Source organism: Agelaius tricolor, unplaced genomic scaffold, assembly GCF_023055355.1.
Source record: "Agelaius tricolor isolate 1412-34295 unplaced genomic scaffold, bAgeTri1.0.p SCAF_7, whole genome shotgun sequence".
NCBI lineage: Eukaryota > Metazoa > Chordata > Aves > Passeriformes > Icteridae > Agelaius > Agelaius tricolor.
The window spans coordinates 18,886,665-18,907,572 of NW_027269267.1; the positions used below are offsets into that span (position 1 = coordinate 18,886,665).

Sequence of the window (20,908 nt, forward strand, 5' to 3'; positions counted from 1 at the left end):
ATTCATTTTTTTTCTCATTAATAATTTTATAAGCTTTAACAGACTATTTTGAAACATTAAGAAGTCATGAATGGGGTTTCTGAATTGTAATTCCTGAATAGAATCATGATTATGAAATCAATTGAGCTTATTTTTTGTTTTGGTTTGCTGAGTATTGCTTCAGGATATCTTGAGACAAAAAATCATGTTCAAAGTTGAAATTCTTGCAATTATTAAACTACAGTTTGAGGGTTTAAGAAAACTATCAAATATCCAGAGATTTATGAGACCTAGTAATATTGCTTCACTGAGATTATGCATGTGAGGAAAAGTTGGCAGACTAGATTGTTAAAGGCAGAGCACCAGGATTAACAGACCTTTGCTACTAGGAAAATTTAGCTGTAACCTCAACCTACTTTTTAGCTGACACTATAAAATACTCTCAGAAGTGGTGTGTTTACATTCCTTTGATATTTGATAACATTTTTCAGATTTCTACCATGGTTAAACCCAGCCTGGTTGTTCCTGGGGCAAAGCTTGCTGTCCTTTGTGTAGCAGAGAGTAGGAATCCATTGACAGGGTCAGCCTGGGTCCCAGATATCCCTAATAAGGGCTCAGTATATATCTAACCAAATTATGGTTTCTGTGAGGGAATCCTTATTTTGCTCAAAAGTAACTGCAAGCATAAAAGCCCAGTGTTTCGAAAATGCTTTGTATTGTATTATGTTTAAATAATTAAAAATCACACACTCAGGATGGTGGGTGGCCTAACACAGCATGAACAAGAGCCTGTAAAAATTATACAATTGGGCTGGAGATCACTTTTCTAAACATATAAGTAAGAGGTTTCACATGTTGGTTTTATACTCCACAGCCTGGAGTTCCAAGCAAGGTTATAAATTTATTTGGCAGGAGCAACTGAACTGAAGGATATTTGTGCCTGTTTGATGACTGGTTCAGGAGAATATGAAGAACTCAGCAAAAGCTGATGAAGTTTATTTTGGTTGCTAAGACAAAAGTCATTAAATGAAAGGAAGACAACATGGAACTAATGAAAAATCTGAGGGCATCATAGATGAATATATGCATGGAAATGTCTGCTCAAGGTTTTCTTTGCTGTCATTTGGTTCTCTGGCATGGATATTCATCACTGGTTCAGTTGTGTCAGGTCTGCTTTTGAAGGACATCTTAAGGTTTCAGCTAAAATCCACAAGTCCATTTCACATGGTCCATGAACCTAAGAATGTTGAACAGTCAGTCACAAGATTTACTTCCAAAGTGCAATTCTGATTTGAACTAGAAGGTGGATGTGGAAACACCACCTGTGTCTGCATTATGGACAGTACCAGTATTATAACAAATAAATATTGGCTTTTTGGAGAAAAATCTTTCCAAAGAGACTCAAGGTTTTTATCTGACTGTCTGCACTTATTTTTATTTTTCATAAGCTCTTTTCCCTAGACCTTAATCTTCAGTGCTTAAAAATGTGGCTGTATAATTTTTCTGAAAATACTCCCCACCTATCTCTGCTCCTAAAAGAACCACCTTGCCTCATACATGTGTCAAAAGTATTTTTCACACCTCGATATCCTCTAGATGAACATTTTAGTCTATTTTCATTTTTGTCAAAAAAAGTGCCTTTTACCATATGAGAAATTATTTTGTTCTCTGGTTGCTTCTCTTCTTGGCCAAAGTAATCTAGATATGGCTTTTATTGTAGTGATCATCTGCTCTTTCCACTACCTAGCAGCCATACAGGAATCATCTGGAGTATGGAGTTCAGTCAAATACGATACTGAAATGCCAAATGAAAGTTTTGGAGGACATGTTCTAACTCTTCAGCTGAACTGTCTGAATTTCAACTTCCCTGAATTCATTTGGTCAGTGTCCTTTACTTTTTTATCTCATAAAAGTTATGAATACTCTTGCCCTCATACAAATCTTAAGAGAATCCAGAGAAGTTTTGACCAAAAAATAGAAGTAATGAAGAATTAAGTCAAATGAAAAAATTACAAAATATGCAATATTTTATAAAACTTAGCTTGTTTTTCAGTATTGACTGTTCACATAAACATTTGGTGGACACAGTTTCATATTTACAAGTGCACACATTTCATTTTTTTTGTGTTGGTGCTTTTAAAACTGTTAACATTGGTTTTGGTCCCAGTCTGAGATCCAGGTAGATTTTTGAGCTGTGTTTTTTGCATAATCAGAACTGTCCTCTTGAAACTGATCTGCTGTTTTGTTTCAAGGGCTAGAAATCTTTGCAGGCTTTTGGAGTTGAGCACTGTTACTTTCCTTGGGTGATGCAGGTGTCTTTCACCACCCAGCACTTTTGTTTCATGTCCCTCTCTTTTCCAGGTGGCACTTAAATCTCATTTCTGTGTTTGAGGGGAGGCTCCCAATGAAGCTCATTGGGGTTTTCCAATACTCAAAGGGGGATCCTAAAAAAAGAGGGAGAGTGATGCTCTGCATGGACAGATAGTGAAAGGAAAAGGGGGAACAGTTGAAAACTAGGAGAGGTGGGATTTAACTTGGATATTAGGAGCACAGCACCCTTTGCTGTGAGAGTGGTGAGGCACTGAAAAGATTTCCCAGAGAGGTTATGGATGCCCCATTCCTGGAACTGTTCAAGGCCAGGTTGGATGGAGCTCTGAGCAACCTGATCTAGTGGGAAGTGTTCCTGCCTGGGGCAGAGGGGTTTGAACTAGAGGATCTTTAACGTCCTTTCCAACCCAAACCATTCTGTGATTTGGTGATCTGCCTTTCTGATTAGACATCTGTCTTTTTGGTTTTTACCACTCTGTCTTGGAACCTTTTCCTTCAACATGCATTCCTCTCCTTTAAATTTTGCACATGACCATTTATTTTCTAAGCTTATATGTGGAGATGTATTATTACAGATATTGTATGGAGAGGTATTATTACAGATATTTTTAAAAATAAACATCTGTTTAACATCTATCTGCTGCTAATACACAGTGTAAAGTTAAGTGTATGCCTTAAGTCCCTCCTGGAAAATAAATTGGCTGCTTTTCTTCCCCCTTAGCAGCTGTGTACTGTACATATTGTAAATAAATTAGTACTCTGAAGCCATAGTGTTTATTTCCAAATGCCCTTTCCTTTCCTTTCCTTTCCTTTCCTTTCCTTTCCTTTCCTTTCCTTTCCTTTCCTTTCCTTTCCTTTCCTTTCCTTTCCTTTCCTTTCCTTTCCTTTCCTTTCCTTTCCTTTCCTTTCCTTTCCTTTCCTTTCCTTTCCTTTCCTTTCCTTTCCTTTCCTTTCCTTTCCTTTCCTTTCCTTTCCTTTCCTTTCCCTTCCCTTCCTTCTCTTTCCTTCAGAAACATCTGCTTTCTGTTATCCTCTGTGTCCAGCAGAAAACAATAACAGTGCTCATTAGGAAGTTTCCATGTTTAACTTTTGCATGGCAACATTCAGAGAAAGAAGACCTCCCATTTTTTTTCTTGAAGAGCTTTGTTATTTTCTCGCCATAAACTCTCCAGAAGGCTTTTGGCAGGTCTGACATGATGCTCAGTTTCTTGCCTGGAAGCCTGACCTCCTGAAATATCCCATTCTTACTCTCTTCAGTCTTCCATCACATGGGGTGGTGTGCTTACCACAGTAACTGGAAAATGACTGCTCTTAAAATAATAGCTGTTGTTTCAAAACATATAAAATATTTCAGAACCTCCTTGCTGACACCCCTAACAAACAGTTTGTTCCCATGAATGCACAGCATGGCTCTCAACTAGTCCAGACAGATAATGTAAGCTCAAAAGCAATCAGTGTTTCAGCCTGCTTGGTGTTCATTCATTTCATCTGCAGTTGCCTGTGGGCTGAGTTCAGGAGGATGGAAAAGCTCTGTTTTTTCCTGTTACCCAAGAAATGTGGAATATGTATTATAAGAAAAAAATCCTGAATGGGAAAGGAAGTTAATAATGTTATATTGATATATATTAATTTTTAGATTATTTTATTATCTTAAAAGTCTTTTGAGACCTCATAAGACAGGTTAAAAGTCTTTTGAGACCTCATAAGACAGGTCACCCTTATGGATGTGGCTGTATGGTGTTAGAATATCTGTTATACAGCTAAATTTGTTGGTAAGTGATATAGCAAAACAGATCAGGTCTAAAAGGAAAAGAAAGGTGAAAGTCACTTGCAAAAGCTCTGAGTAAGTTGATTTTACTGACACTCATTCTTACTTCCACTTACCATGAGCACTAAGTGTGCCTGAGTGGTCTGACACCATGTGGGATGCAAAGGACCAGAGAAAATACTGAGCCTTTGTCACAGCTCTGGGGTCCTTCACTGGGGCTGGCGGTGAGGAATTACTTTTTAAAGAAATATTTCATGTCCATTTAGGAATAGTGTTTATTGTCCTGTTGTGATAAGAGGAGAGAATGGTGTGTATGATGTTCTGCAGCCTTGTTGCCATCCATTCCTGTGTTCTCAAAATGTCCTACATTAATGAGTAATTTCTGCTGAGTTCTTATCACAGTGTTGTTGAGTTCTTATCACAGTGTGTGTTGTCTGGAGTGACACATTCCTCGGTGTGATTGACTGGGAACTGCCTTGTTCATTACATGATTTTTTTAACCCTTGTTCTGCTGCTTTCTTTTAGTGCTGTCTCTTTTTCTCACACATATTTCCATTCATAATTAATTATTAGCAACTCAAAATCTTGGTTACAAGTCTTTCCATCCTGGTTACAGTTCTAGGAAAACCCTGGAATGACAGCTGTGCAGGACTTAGGCAGTGGGAATAACTGGTGCTTTCCCCAGGAAAAGACAAGAGTTGTGTGTGGTTCATTATAAGAACATAATTGGGCAAACCACACAACTCTGGAAGATGAATAACTCTAAAGCTTATAGGAAAGCAGAATGTAACAAAACCCACACACCTTCTCCTATGCATAGTTGCATAAAATTCATTAAGGAGAGGCCATGTCTCTGTCCCGTTCAAATACTGCCAGGCTATGTGTCATAATGCCAAGACTGAGAAAGCTTTTAATCTTCAGCTTGAGGATTATCTTTCTTTTGAAGAGAAAAAAAAGGAAATAATTATCCCTAGAGTATATTGATTTTTTTACATATTTATCACTGGCCCATGTCAGAATTCTTATTCTGGAAAACAAAAATTATTTTTTTAACTGAGTAGATGTTTCCTGTGTATCTTCATTTATATGACCTGTCAATAAACTCTGGGATCTTGATGCCATTGTGTTTGAGGAAGCAAGGACCACATAACATAGATTTAAAGAAAATAGATATTGTAGGATAACAGTGCAAGACAACATGATTGATGGTAGGATTGAGTAGACAACTGTATACCTGCTGGTTTTGTTTAGAAATGTTGTATCCTGCTGGTATCTGCTGTGCTTGAACATGTAAGAGTGTTCAGTTTTCCTTTTTCAACTGTGGACTGAATTCCCTGCTTCTCTAGATGGGAGTGTTTCCATTTTGAAATCTAAAGTACTTCTCCATGGCACAGCATTTCATATTAACTTCCTGTATTCAGTGCAGATGGATTTATGTGCTGCCTGGTGCTTTTTTTGGTTTTTTTTTTTTTTCCCCATTACTGGTTTGGCTAAGCAGACAGGTGGAGGTGGATAAGTACAAGTGCAGGTTGAATGGGTGCCAGGGGTAGAAACCATCTGCATGATGTAATCTGCAGAGTTCCACAATGCTGGTAACAAAACCAGACCCATACCAGCAGTTGCAACCATTGTCTTGGGGTGCTTTTACTGGGCACCATGTGTTTTGTGTATCATCATTCTGACCATGTCTAGTAACTTCAGATGTTTTATAAGAATGAGTGATGGGTAATCCTGCCTTCCTAAACAAAAGTCCAGTTTGGACTGGGTGGAATTGCAGACTCTTTGTCACTGCTCTGTAGTTGTGTTTGTGCAGTGTAAATGACCACCATGAGAGACTGGACACTGGGATATTCCTTAGCAAACAGATGCCTACAAACATTTTAGGTCCACGTGGGAATGTGTAGTGTAGGGTCAGTCTCATTGTAACAAGTGTTTTCTAAATGCCACCTCCTGCAGGCAGATGGTGAGAAGTTGTTGCAAAAGCAGTGCATGGATTCCAGAAGCTTTCAAGATGAAACTGAGGACTGGAAAAGTTTATTTAGTCTTCAGCTTCCACTGTACTTCTTACAGTATCAATTCTGCTTTCACACTAGGGTTCTGTGAGTATGTGAAGAGCAAATCTGAAGTATATTTATACATTTCCAAGTAATTCTGTCCTTTATGACTGTGGTTCCCAACATTTCTGCACCTTAACTACTACCTGAGTTAAATAATCACCATTTTCCAGGAAAAAAACCCCAAAAGTAGGAGTTCTTTGTCTGTTAATCATATCTTGACAGAAGTGTTCTGATACGAGATGAAACAGGTGAACTGCTCCTTTCCAGAAAGCTGAATCAACCATCTACCTTGCTCAATAATTTGGATTTGAATATCTTTATCATTAATTTCAATCAGCACAATGAAAAAAATTGTGTCCTCTCACTAGAAATAGCAGAAATTGATATGCCATGGTTTGAAATTGCACTTGTAGCTAATGAATCCTTCTTTATGATTCTGAGTCTGTCAGAAAGCTGTCTTCCCTTTCCAATACCATTACAGTAAATTAGACATGTTTATTAAGCTTAATAGACATAAATCACATAATGTGCAGTTTGTTAAAAAGGAGAGTGGCCTGTGGGAGGCATCCAGTGCATCAGTGGGGTAATGCTGAGCCCTGGGGACAGTGGAAGCTGTGTGGACACTGTGGGCTATGCAAGCTGCAGAATGCTGTGAAAAGGAGGATTAAAAGTAAAAAGATGAGTTGTGACCCAGAAAATTCTGAGTGCCCAGTGCATCTTGCTGAGAAAAAGGAAGGAACAAGAGCTTTAGAATGTTAAAAACATTTTGTTTCAGTGTTTAAAGAGGGCTGTCTTTCTCATTCACCTTTATGTAGGATATGTACTTTCCTGTTCTTGAAATTAATGCTGTTTATGGTATAAGTCTGAGAAGTTAATAATGTACAGAGAGGCAACTTTTGTTTGCATCTCTTGGAAGTGGAAACCAATGGGCAGTGCTCTGTCTCTCCACAGCAATCTGTTAAAGAGAGCAAAGTTACATCTCCTGCCTTGAACAATAGTGGTCTCTGGAGAAAATCTCTTCTTTAGAAACAATTGCATGGCTTTGTGTCACAGAGTGTTCATTGCTTTCTGGAGGCAGATTATAATACTGAATAAATGCCAGTATCTTTCTGTGTTTTAATGAGCATAATTGTGCTGGTTCTCTCCATTTAATTGAACCTTTATTTCACACATGTGCTGCTAATTGATAAAACAGCCCCATGTGAAGAAAAATGGCAGGAAATACAAAGTAGAGAAATCACAGACATCTTTCAGCAAAATCTGTGCTCTTTTGTCGTGCACACAATGCATTCTTTTTTCTCTTTCATAACTCCATGTGTTTTATTTGCGTAGAATGGAGCTCTTGATTTAGAAGTGAGTAGGTCAGTTCCTGTGTGTTGGGGCATTTCTCAGAAACTTCAGCCTTTAAGCCCTAGTCTGTGACAGGAACCAAGTGGCTGAGCATGCATGTCATGACTCAGGTCCATACAGGAATGTTATGATGGATTTCTTGAACAACTAGTTTACTGAAGAAGTGTCTCATCAGAAGAAATAATTTTTCATCTTTTCTCACTTATTTTTATTTTTGTTACTTTCCCTTTGAGGATTAAATTGACCTGTGCTTCTGGCTGAGAAGGATTTCTGCAGGGACTGAGAATATGAAATTCTCCTTGTCTCTTCTAATAAGCCTCATGTTCAACAAAACACAAAATTAAATCACTGATGACCTGCAGTACATGCTCAGTTTGGAAGTTTGATATTTAGGGAGTGTGCCATCAACTGTCAGCAGTCATCAGCTGTTCTGAGTGTAAACATGGTGTGGGCAACCAGGATGGGAACAAGTTGTTAGAGCTATGAAGACACCCTGAAGTTAGCATTTACTGTAGCAATTACTGTAGCACCTGAAGGTTTTTTCAGACAGGCCAGCAGCAGAAATCTCACCATGACCAATCCTCAAGTTAGCTGTTTGTGCTAGTCTGGAATTTGACATGTGAAAAGGTGGCAGCACCATAGTGCCAAGATGAAGTAATTGATGACAAACACATCCACAAGCTGGGAATGATGATACACAGTTTGTGCAGAGGCTGGATTCCCCTCTTGGGTTGCTACTGCCTGATCATGGTGTTTAGATACTCAGGGTTGGGATGGCAGCACAAACCAGCAGATGCAGGCTGTACTACCTTCTAATTTGTTTCTGGAAAAGATATTGATTTTGACTTACAGGTTGTGGTCACAGATATATCAAAAATAAACAAGAAGTGATCCATTGCCTTCAGTAGGCCACTTAACCCAGCATTTACAGTCATGATGGCAACAAACAGTCTCTCTGCATCACACTGTTAAATGACATTCCTTGCTGAAAGATGAAGAAATTGCCTTGCATTGTATGTCTTAATGTTACTTTTTTTTCTCTACCTTCTCTGATTTAACATAACTTGGTGATTTTTTGGTATAATTCTGAAAAACTTGAATTCTTTTCCTGCTGGGACAGTGGCTTTGTTAGTAGTGACTTGAGAAAAAGTGGAAATAAGTTTTGGTTACTTGGAAAAATTCTCCTCTGAAAAATAAAACATTTGTTTATATTTTTGAATTTATTTCTCTCAAAAGATGGCACAGCACATAGAACAGTGAGGACTAAATGCCTTAAATAAAACTGGCATAAATCTCAGTGCATGTAAATAACTTTAATAAAGAAATTGCATTGTGTCTGGCACTCCACAGCTCAGGAGGGCACTGTCCTCTACTACAGTTTCAGAATCCCCAGATAGGTCACCCTGAAGATTATCTTCTTCTCCATTGCTGTGAAAGCTCTGGGTTATTATTTCTCTTGTCTCATTCTTTCATAAGAAACACAGCAATAAAACTCACTAATCTGTCCTCCCACAACACCCTGCTGATAAGATGTGTAAATCATAAATGATTCCTTTCAATTACAGTAGATTTATTTCAGAGAAAGAAGGAAAAATTAAAATGGGAACCTAGGGAACAACTGAATATCGCTTTTGCATATCTTCAGAGAAAATATTTATTACTAGTACTAAGAATAATCCCCAAATTTTATTCTGGAAGAAACCTACTTCTTCTCATGCCATCCTTTCTCAGACCTTGGATATAAGGTGTGTGTTTCTGTAGATAGATAGATAGAGAGAGAGAGAGAGAGAGAGAGAGAGAGATAAATGGATGGATGGATGGATGGATGGATGGATGGATGGATGGATGGATGGATGGATGGGAGGGATGCCACTGGTTATTGCCTGCCAGTGGGACTGTGCACTACTCATCACAACTCCTTGAGACACCTCTCTGTCCAACCTCCTACCTGCCTTGCTGGCCACTGGTTTGTTGATCAGGGGTTGTGGCAAAGGCTGGGCTTTCACCAGCCACCAAGGTCACTTGCCTTGTCACAGGGGACAATCAGCTTGCTTCAGCTCTCTGCTGTTCTGTCACCTGTTCCAAGACAAGCCTCCATGCACTCCAGCCACTCCTTTACATATATTTAGATATACCTATGGATGTAAAGAGATAACTCAATGCACATAAACACAAATGAGTTTGCATTTGATATGCCATGTCATGGCATGGTTCATTCTAGACCACAAGAAATCCAAGGTGTTCAAACCTTGCAAAAATTTTTTCTGTCCAAATCTTTTCAGTCAAATGCTCTTCTTAAAGGATACGGAAATCCAAAAGTTGGTAGGATTTTGGAATTGGGCTTTAGTTCACTAAATGATGCAAACACTGGAGGCAGGTATCTTCTCTTTCAGGGTGAAATATTCTCTTTTCACCCTGCTTGCATTCATGTTGTAGGACTTAAGAATGCCCCAAATCCTGACCAGAACCCCTTCAGGGTTATAGGAGGTTTCTAACTTTTGAAGAACTTTTGGACTGTAATTTGATGTGCATTTTTCTGTTTGCAGCTTTGGATTGAGCACTTTCCATCTCCATCTGCTCATTTTTCACCTCAGAACCGCTCTATTGTGCTGTTGTTTTACAGGAATCTTGAATGCTTTTTTCCTGTGAAGCATTGATACAGAGAGCCAGGTCTGAGAGGGAAAGTTTTGTTTGCAAAGTTTTGTTTTGTTTATTTTGAATTGGGACTCCCTCTGCTCCATTAGTAAATGATGCAAAGAAGACTTCCAGAAGCATAAGGAAAACTGTGTACTTTTACACTTTCTTGGCTTCCATAGTACCAAAATTGGACAAAAAAATCTCATGGTGTAGAAAAATAGAAAGTCCTAATTAACCACAACTACAGTTTTAAATGTATTTATTTATTTATCTGGGTTTTTTTTCCTGTGGCTCCCTTAGTGAGCAAAAAGGTGGATGTGCATGTATTTTTGTCAATACACTAGCTTCATTTTGTGGGTTTACAGATTTAAATTGATATAACTTTGTTACTAATTTCATTTTGGAGAGGCACTAGGGGGTAGCTTAGATGTAACAGAGACTGAGAAAAGGTGGAAAACCATTTTTCCTTTATTGCTAAAGGGGGAATTATTATTATTATAAGATTTCTTCTACATCACTCTCAAAAATGCATATTTAGGGTTTTCCTAAAGGTGCCAGCTGTAATAAAATACTCTTGAAATTGAGAGATGCTAATCTAAATACTTTTTTTCCTTTTAAAAATCTTTTGTTCAAATTAACAGTAAAAAGAATAAAGAGTGTTGTTTCTTCAGCTTTGAAAATTACCATTAAATCTGTCAAGAGGATTATTACAACTACAAAGCTATTCCTTGCAAAATGAGTTTGTATAGTAAATGTTGCCATTGTAAACTTGGAGGCTTTTTATAGCATCAAAGTGATAACATTACAATTCTCAAATTGAGATAATCTTTCTACTAAATTTGGATTACGTATGTTGAATATATGCTACATATTTTGAAAGTGTGTTTGTAAATGTGCTCCTACATTATTGCTTATCTTTGAGTGGCTTATTTCTTGAAAGATCTCAAGGGCTGGAAAAAGGAAACAAAGGGTGGAAAAAGATTTTACAGCTCAACAGGCTCACTTCCAGATTTGTAGACAGATCTTAAAAATAACTTTTTCTTTATATTGGAATTGCCTCTCACAGCAGAACTGAGTCTATGCTATCATATTATAAACAGAAATCAAAATTTGAAATTATGACCAGGCAGCTTATGAAAATGGACATTGAATCTGGTCTGAATTCAGAGCAAAGAGATGTTCAGATCCATATCTAGTCTACTAAAAGGAGGTACACCATTTTCTCAAGCTCTTGGACTGAAACTTTGAAATTTTGTGGGTTTAGAACTTGGTTGTAGCATTTGTTTCTTATATGGTGGCAGATACACTACATGAGAAAATTACCCGTGTTATGTGGTAACAAAAGTCCATACTTTGGTCTAAGAGAAGATAATGGTGTGGTTGCTAAAATGCTGTTCCATTATGTCTAAATTCTCTACACACTGATATTTACATGATTTTATTCCTCTTATGGTGCTATAAAAATGTTATCTCTGCTTTTTTTAAAATTGAAATCAACTTGTATTTTTTAGATTACAATTCTTAGCATCTAAATTATTTTTATAGTAAGAAAATACTATAGCTAGCAAATGGTGAATCATGCCAAAAGTGTCAAAAACTGAGGTTGTAACAGAGCTTTAGATTAATTTTCCTTTCTGAACAATGACAGCAGAGTAGATCTATTTTGCTTTTAAAGATGTGCCAATAAAATGCTGTGTTTGAGTATGGTTGTTCTAAAGCCTACAAGGCTGTCAGTCTCCTTGTTTCCCAGTAAAAGCAAACACATACCCTACCTTTCCTCCAGGATACATGGGGACAAGTGTGTCCAGAGCACAGGGGAATGCCCTGCAGGTGATGAACTAAACCAGGACCCAGTGTCCTGTGCTCTGCTAGGCTGGATGGATATTTGGCCACAGTGCCTGTGTGTTATCAGCTCAGTGACACAGTCAGGCTGCACCTGACCCAAATCCCATTAGTTGTAGACAGAATTGCTTTGCACACACTGAGCTTGCTGAGGAGGAGCCAACATCAGATGTGAAACTGTGTGCAGTGAAATACATAAAACTGGATATATGGCTGTGTTAATCCTGGCTTCTCCCTGCTCTGTTGGGCCACACTCAGCCTGTCACAGTCAGAGCTCTGAGTGGGCTTTGTGAGTGCAGCAGAGGGGGATGCTGCTCCCCTCAGCCATGGATAACCATATTCCATGGTAATTCTGAGCACTTGAGCACATGTTTCATATCACAAATGTCTCTGTTTCTGTGCCTCTGCAGTAAAATACAGGTCTCAAGGTAGCATTTACCCTCTCTCAGGCACCAGAACAGGAAGGAGTGTGTTCATAGCATTACTGAGCTGGGGATATAAAAATTAATGGAAACCAGTTCAAATACATTAAAGCTTTTGTGCAATGCTCATTTCTTGAGATACTGTGTTATGATATGATGTTCGTTAAGGATGCCTGTGTATTTGTATCTTTTGTGCACTTCACCAAATTAGGAGTTAATTTGTAGTTTAATTGTTAAATTAAACTTTTAAAGAGAAATGAAATATTATCATTGAAATGTATTAATTCCACATAAGTTTGGCATGTAAGTAGGGAACTTTGACAAGTAGTAAATGGTGTTCTGGTTGTAGTCCACCCATTAATAGCAATCAGGAAACTAGAGAACAGAAAAGGATCAGATTCTACTCTGGGATGTATTATGGCTTGTCTTCTCAATGGGAATAAAGTATGTATATCTCAGGGAGAAACTTGGCCTTACTGCATGGTTTTTCAGACCTGGCTGTATGGCCAACCTCTGGAGACAAAAACATAAACTATACTGTGTCTGCTGTGAGACTACACTTCTTGGAAAAAAACAAACCAAAAAATGCTTCTCACTCTTTTTCTCATTGTGAAGTCATCTGTTCTCCAACTTAGTAAAAAGGGGTTTGAGACACTTCTTTGTCTTTTCTGTTTCTATTGCTTTTTCCTCTCCACAGTGGTTAGATTCTGCTGTATTATTCTGAAACATAAAACTGTATTTCTTTTAGCTCTTGCAGGTTCCTGAATATGTTCCTGAATATTTGTCTTCTACATGTTGCCAGGCCTTGTTTTGGTATTCCAGAAATGTTAGTGGGACTTGCATACTCTAAAGGCTGTTAAAAGGAGCCTAACAGACCATTCTTTCTTCCTTAAAAATATTGGGTTTAGATATACCATGCACACCAGTTACCCTAATTGAAAGAACTTGTAGGCAGGGAGCTCATGACCATTGCAAAGCCATTGTATGAGGAGACCTTTCTTTAATATGTAGAAGTTTTTCTGAGAAGAGGTGAGTGAAAGTTGCTACCTGATACTTGGTTTTATCTGGTGATGGCTCCACATGCTTTGGGTTGTGGGTTTGACTCTGTTAGATTTGTGTTGACTAACAACATTTAGCTGTGGCTAAAAAAGAAGCTGGAGTAAGTGAATCACTGTCAAGATGATTGCTGCAGGGTGGCCTCTGCTAAAATCATGGCTCTAAATTCATCAAGCCTTTTCTGGACAACAAGTAGACGTGACTATTTGCAGCACTGAAGTACTTTCTAGATCTCAAATCCTGCAATACTTTGTCAGAATGTGTCTTGAACTTTAGTGCTGTGTGTAAAGAGAAAAGGTAATTGGTGTAAGTGTAATAAGCCTGTGAGGTATTATAAAAAAATCTACTGCCAAGGAAAGAGAGCTGAAGCTTGTTAGTCACCATGGGCAATATAGGTCCTACCCTTGGTTTTGGTGATAAAACCCTGTTGAAATTCGGTCGTTGAAAAGTTCCATTTATGTAAAACCCTGGAGCAGGATAGGAATTACTTTCTTCTATTGAAATGCAAATTAAGAAAACACATTGAGATTTCCAGTCACATAATTTTGGCTTTGAGGTTAAATCAAGCAAATTAGTTATGCAGAGTCAAGCACTTAAGTAATGCACTTAAAGACAAGATTATGCAGTCAGCAATGGCACAGCTGATGGAAATCACTTCATAAGTCCACTGTACAATAAAGGCTGAAAGTAGAGATGCACAGTCTGAAGAACTTTGAATTTGCTTGTACTGCAGCAAGAAGGAGCCTTCTGAAAGGGGCCTCCTGAGGATCTATTTTCCAAGTATTTGGAAGTTGCTGACTGAGGTAAGAGCTGAATGAACAGATAATCACTCAGATAATCATCTGGCATTAGTTATTGAACTCCCACACATGTTCTGTTAAATAAGCCCCTACTTCTGCATGATGGGTGGTGGTTTGGTTGTTATGAAGTTATATGGAAACATATAAATGCTGGGAAAAGGGAGATTCACCTTATCCAGCTCTATCTGACCAGTCTCAGGCTGGGACATGTGGTTCTCTGAAGATGACTAGGTCTTTGCTGGAAAGTGAAGGAAGGATGACTTCCTGGTGCACAGGCTTTCAGGCACCCCAGCTTGGGCAGATAACTCTCAGCTGCCACTTTCCTTCACTGTTCTACAGAAAATGTTCAAAACACCTCCTTACACATACCAGTTACCTCTGACTTTCTGGTAGAATTAAATCATCACAAACCAGATCACTAGTAAATGAAGTAGTCTCATCTAGCCCTTTGGGCAATGTCTGTCCAAAATCCACAGAAGAAAGCAGGCTTCTAGCACGTTTCCAAATATACCTTAACTGGTAAAATACAACAAACTTGTACTGATGAAGAACTACTGTCTTCCCAAAGAACAGCAGTTTTCCAGGCACCAGACACTTTCACCGAATTTGTGATAGAGTTATTTAGGATTTAGGATTTTCAGTAGCTCAAAATACTGCTTTTAACTTATGTAAACTTAAAACAAGTGGCAAATGAAGTGACTATGCTCAAAATAGTCCTTAGTGACAATGTCAGAAGTGGTATTTTCTTATTTTGCTGAAAGAAATGTCTTTATACTAGTGTCTCTATTTTTGGTCATATGTAAAGTGTCAGTGTGTTTTGATTTGATTATAGTAAAATATGCAAAAATTCTATATTTTTCATGTACCTGCTATTTAACTTCGTTTTCATGTCACCCATATGAACTTCTGTCGAGGCCATTTTTTTACTCTGTTGGGGACCTAAAGGAGATACCTTAGGATAGGGGGACATACCTGAGATAAATCTTCTTGAACATTGAGGGAAGCACCAAATAGGTGCAGCAGCCTTTGCAGTGAAAGGAGATGGTGATGGAAAACTCAGAGGGAACTTCTGGATCTGAGCTGGGCTGTGGAAGTGTAAACCCAGTTATTTGAACTGTAGTGTTATGTGGTAACATAACTAGAGAAATTATTGTCTTGTCAGTGCAATGCTCTTTGGTGGCTGTAAGAACAAGTCTTGGTTTTAACACTTCCTCACTTCCCACTGATTAGCTAAGGAATGTTAATATTTCTACCAAAGCTTTCACATGTAATTTATATGCTGCTGAAAAGTACTTTGACACTGTAACTTTATGAGCAAGAATACATGATCATGCAACATAATATCTGAGGATATTTGTGAGGTGTTTTCCAGATAAGAAGCCCTCCTGTCTGTACAGAGCCAATTATTCTTTACTGCTGGCTGTTCGACAGGCGGAGTATCATGAAATTTAAGAACAAATAGACTTTTTAAAAACTGAGAAGAACCCAGAACCTCAAGATGACCTGCAACTGTATGCCTTCAGCTCATTATTTCAGCAGTAATATTTTGTTAAAGATTGGATGTGAACATATCCCATCTCTTATTGTAAATGCAGGAAAATTTATAAAATATCTGAAAAAAAATGATTCTCAAGAGCAAACACACACGAGTATATAACACATGAATGGACAGTGAGTGAGTCCAGGTTAGCTTGCAAGTAAAAGCTTGTGAAAGGGGAGCAGGAAAATAAAAAAAAAAATTAAAGAAGGAGCACAAAAAGTCCAAAAGACTGTGCAAAAAGCATTTTTTCTAGGAGCAGGAAAAAGAAAAGAAAGGACATTTGAACTGAGTACTGTCCAGGAAATGGTGCTTGAAACAGTCAACAAACCTTGAGTTTTCCTGAGCTTGGGAAACCAAAACTTTTGAAATTATTTGAAAATACTTTTACACAGTTGCATGGCAGCAACATCTGTACTTGTATATTCTATCTACCTGACACTGAATACTTTTTTTTGGCTAGTTGTCCTTGCCTGAAAACAGCTTGGGCAGTGGGAAATTGTCAGTTGAATTTACCAGAGAAAACTACTTCAAACAACATTTGAAAGACAAACCTTTACTGAGTGTGCAGAAATCTAAAGAAACATGTTATCACAGTTCATAACAAATGCTTTGAGAAGATGTCCGTAGTGATGAGCATTTCTAACAAAGAAAATATTATGATCTGCATTGTGGAAAAAATAGTCTGGCTATAATCATAAAAAGTGACTGTACAGCATGGAGAATATGTTTCCCTTACTGAATTTGGGAGTGTGCTTCATTTGTGAACCATATCAATCTCTGAAATGTGTCTTTGATCCTGCTTAGCACTTTTAGCAAACAAAATATTGATAAAATATTTTTGTCCAGCTTATAAAACAACTAGTAATATTTTAGAATTAGTGGTCTGAAAAATCAGTCTTAGCTTTGAGGCTTCTTCACTGGTGTGAAATATATGTAAACATCTGCACATCTCTTCTGAAGTTAAATACTTTCACCCTTCCCTTTCCTATTTGCCTTTCCCACTAGCTTGCTGAGCTAGTGTGTGATGGGTATTATCAAGAATTATGCATTTTGGTGCCTGTTTCCAGTCTGAGTGCAGCAGTCTGATTTCAGAGGGGTCACTCAAATGACCTCATAAGACCAAACAACTTTTCTCTTTTACAGCTGTAGGCACCTGATAAATTATTGGAGATAGCTGCACTTTACAGCATGTATCCCCTTACTGTGTAAATGTAAGAAACAGACATATTGTGAAATAACCTGGCTGAGTGAGACTTTATTAGAATATTTCTTATTATGGTGGTGCCCATCAAGATGGAGACTGAATACTGTGCAAACACATAAAACTGAATACTTTGAGTTGGACCAGCTGACTGTCATCATATCTGGAAAGATGAATTTTATACTTTTTTAAGGCTTGTTCCTAACGCAAAGATCCTTAAAGCCAGAGGAATGACTCCTTTGTAAATTTTGTTGATTTTGATTCAAGTTTATAATGAAACTGTAGCTTTGCTGTGCATGCCCTGAGTATAGAACTGCACACATGAAGAATGTGAATGTCTTCAGTGAATGTCTTCTCCCAGCCACCTCCACACTGCTCCTCTCTGGCTTTCAGCACTGCAGAAAGTAGCTCACAGGGACTGGGACTGGAAGGGACAGATGTGGCAATTTAGGAACTTCCAAACAGTGACCTCTGTGGCACTCAAACCATCTCCTGCTTAGTTATTCTTGTCAGATACCTTGGCAGTCTGCTCATTCAGAGCCGTGCTCAGAGGCAAGGATACCAATAACCCCATGAGATGCTATGTCATTATCACTGGAATCCAGAGAAGAATTCCTGGCATAAAGTGGACAAGCTAAATCTAAAAATGGCCCTGGAATTGTGCATGTAACTAGAAAGATCATTGATAGTTTAGCTAGAAAAATGTAATGTAATTCAATTTCCCCACAGCAATCTGTGAATGTCTCATCTTTCCTTTATACTGTTGCCTAACCATCTCTGGATCCTGGAGAGGGGTGAGAATGGACTGGGAAATTTTTCACATGTGGGAATATATGGCATATATTTCAATTCTGTGTTCATGTTTGTATGTTCATGCATCTCTTGCAGGTGTAAGGTTAGTAGTTGTCAGTTACTCACAGATGCATTCTTATCTTTTATCACTGTTCACATCATCTTGAAATTTAAAGCCTGGAAAGAATGCATTTTGGAACAGCAAGTACCTTCCAGCTCCAGGTGCAGAGCAGAGTGTCCAGGGATGCTCAAGGCTAAGTGCTTTTGAAACTGCAGTTTTGTTGCCTTGGAAAAAAAAGAACTGGCCATTGTTTGAGGAAGCAGAGAAAAAGTTGCCTTTGGTTCTTACTCTGCTGAAAGATGTGCTGTGACTCTGGATATGTCACTGGGAATCTGTGTCCCATGTACAGAATGAGAAAGAGAAGGAAAGTCATGCAGTGGATTTGTATGGCTTCACTTGCTACTAGACCTGGATAATATTTAAAATTTTTCACAATTTAAAAAAAAATTTACAATTGACACTGCTCAAGGCTGTTTCCTCAGCTGGTCTGTAGTTCCAGAGTCTGCCAAAAATGCTGTAGGTGTGCTGAAGAATCAGACAGAGGAATTACACATTCATAACACTCAGATGATGTTAGAGGATTTATTTTTTCTGAGTAGTCAACCAGTTTCCTTGCAATAATCTTGCATACCATCTTAGCCTTGAAGAAATGCTGTGGAATAAATGAAGTAAGAGCCATTGGGTATTTATCCCTTTATTTGTTCATTCTTTAAGGAAGACAGTAGTGATTTTTTTTGGTATTTTTTATTTCATTTTCCTGAAACAGAAACAACATTCATAGTGATTTTATCTGAGGGTGTTCTTTCCTATTCTTAGAGTCATTACATTGATATGTAGAGATAACAACTTACTGAAATGTTCTGACATTTACAATGGTCATTTGCATGAAGTTCTCTCTTTGAGTATCGTTCTAAATTTTGCTTTGCAGTCACGGTGACTTTGCAGGTCTCTTTTACATAATTTCTGTATTCCATTGCTCTAAAAATTTTGACTAGAAAGAGCTGGAATCGTAGCAGCTATCTATAGCTGAAACAACAGGACTATTTAGAAATTATATATGTTAAAACTAGAGTTATATCTGTTGAAACCTGAAATATTCCGTGGTCCTTGTTCCATTCTCCTTTTAGAAAGAATATTGCTGAAACCCACAGTATCTCCATCAGAGTTCTGAAATACCTTGGGTTTGGAATTTCTACCCCCAAACCTACTCTCCTTAAAGAATATAGATATATGTTTGGAAAGGGTCTGTACTTGACCAGATCTACTTAGCATAGTACAGTAGTTTTTATTTATAAATATCATTCCTTTAGAAAGCTTTTTGTCTCAGGAGAACTGCACATTGTTCCATTAACAACCTTCTGCACTTCTGATATATTTTTGTGGGAAAAAGAAAGAACATGGTTTAAGTTTTCTGGCTTACCTATGGTAAATTCCTGAAGATGATGGACCATTTTCTGCTGTAGGAGACAGCACTGACAACACTGCTTATCAAAAGTAGAATAGCATAGAAATTAGCACCAACCCAAACTGAGAAAAGGAAAGAGCATCAGTCTGTTAGCAATAATAAATGAAGGCTTGCATGTGGCCTGCTCTGTCAGTTGTAGCATCATCTGGAATACTGCACATTCATCAGGTACTTTTTCATGACCTTGGCAGAAAAAGTAATAAATGGAAATGAGGAGTCTGTGTGCCTCTATTCAGTAATGATTTCATGTACCTACATGCAATGCTGATATGCTGATGGCTTGGATCCTGCAGCAGCCACAGCAGGTCAGAGCAAACCCTTCAATCTATTTTCTGAGCCTTATTGCTCATTTTTCAGACTGCTGGTAGCTCTTACTACATGGAAAGGAAATTGCTGATGATCTATTTTTGGTATGATTAACTTTTGGGACTTATTTCAGATTCCTTTTTGCAGGCCATAATTTGTCTGCTCTCAGTATGTCCTCAGGAATTCTTAAATTAAGGAGCCCAAAGTTGATATGAGCTTGTCTGCAATATTGTCAGATGTTACCTTTTTGCCCATTAATGTCTTTTGAAGCTCTTGATTTCTAGCCAAATATCTGACAGTAAAATCAGGATGATGCTTCTACCCCATTTTTGGAAATAAATTAATTAGACTCCCTTAGGGTCCTGAAAAAAAGCCTCTTATCTTATGTCAGTTTAATTTCTGCTGTACCCATTTGTGTTAGTGCTATGTGAAAGAATACTCTTATTCTATTGCTTGTTTAGTTTACCTTTTTCTTAATTTTTGGTTGCTCTTCACAGACTTCAGAATTTATCTTAAGACCAGTAATCTGGAAATTAGAAAACAAGATCTAAAAATGTTGTAGTGCGTTTTTATATTTTGTAATACTTTGAAGTAGTTTTGTTTTGTATTCCCATATTTTTCCCAAATGGTTTATCCCAGACTGTACCCCCCTCCCTTTACCTGTGTAATTCCTCTCCCGGGATGAGATCATCCCCAAACCCCCACCCTGCTCTCTGTCAATCACTCAGCATCCCATCCCCTCCATCCAGAAGTTTCGGTCCAAGTCGTCGAGTGATGAGCCAGAGGCCAGGGGTCAGCCCCCCAAGCCTTGCCCCATACGCTGTCCTAAATGTCCATCCCCCAGTACTGATCTCTCAGGGTCACTTATTGGTTGGTAAAATGTTATCTACTTTGGGTTTCCACCTCCCTTTAAATGTGACCTTGGGACATCTCCCGGGGCTCTCGGCAGGAGGCCCCCTGAGGTGCAGGAGCTCCTTTGGGATCCTAATAAAACCTTGGATTAACCCCTGCTGAGAGTCGGCCCTTTCTGTTCTACCGATGTCTCTGGTGTCTCTTGTGCTGCACAGGCGCCCAGCCCAGGTGCCCTCAGCACCCTCGGGGCACACACAGACAGTGTCTCCCTGCCAGCCCAGGTGCCCTCAGTACCCTCGGGGCACACACAGAGAGTGTCTCCCCCCAGCCCAGGTGCCCTCAGCACCCTCGGGGCACACACAGACAGTGTCTCCCTGCCCGCCCAGGTGCCCTCAGCACCCTCGGGGCACACACAGAGAGTGTCTCCCTGCCAGCCCAGGTGCCCTCAGCAC

General features: G+C 38.6%; 1 long non-coding RNA gene across 1 annotated transcript; it reads right to left on the reverse strand.

The window, feature by feature from the left end:
* Positions 1 to 18,517: 18,517 nt before the first annotated feature.
* On the reverse strand, positions 18,518 to 20,094 carry LOC139591926 (uncharacterized). The gene is made up of 4 exons (XR_011679797.1): positions 20,071 to 20,094; positions 19,254 to 19,317; positions 18,685 to 18,811; positions 18,518 to 18,590 (listed from the first exon to the last, which is right to left on the reverse strand). It is a non-coding gene; the product is annotated as an uncharacterized lncRNA (long non-coding RNA).
* Between the last annotated feature and the right edge of the window lie 814 nt (positions 20,095 to 20,908).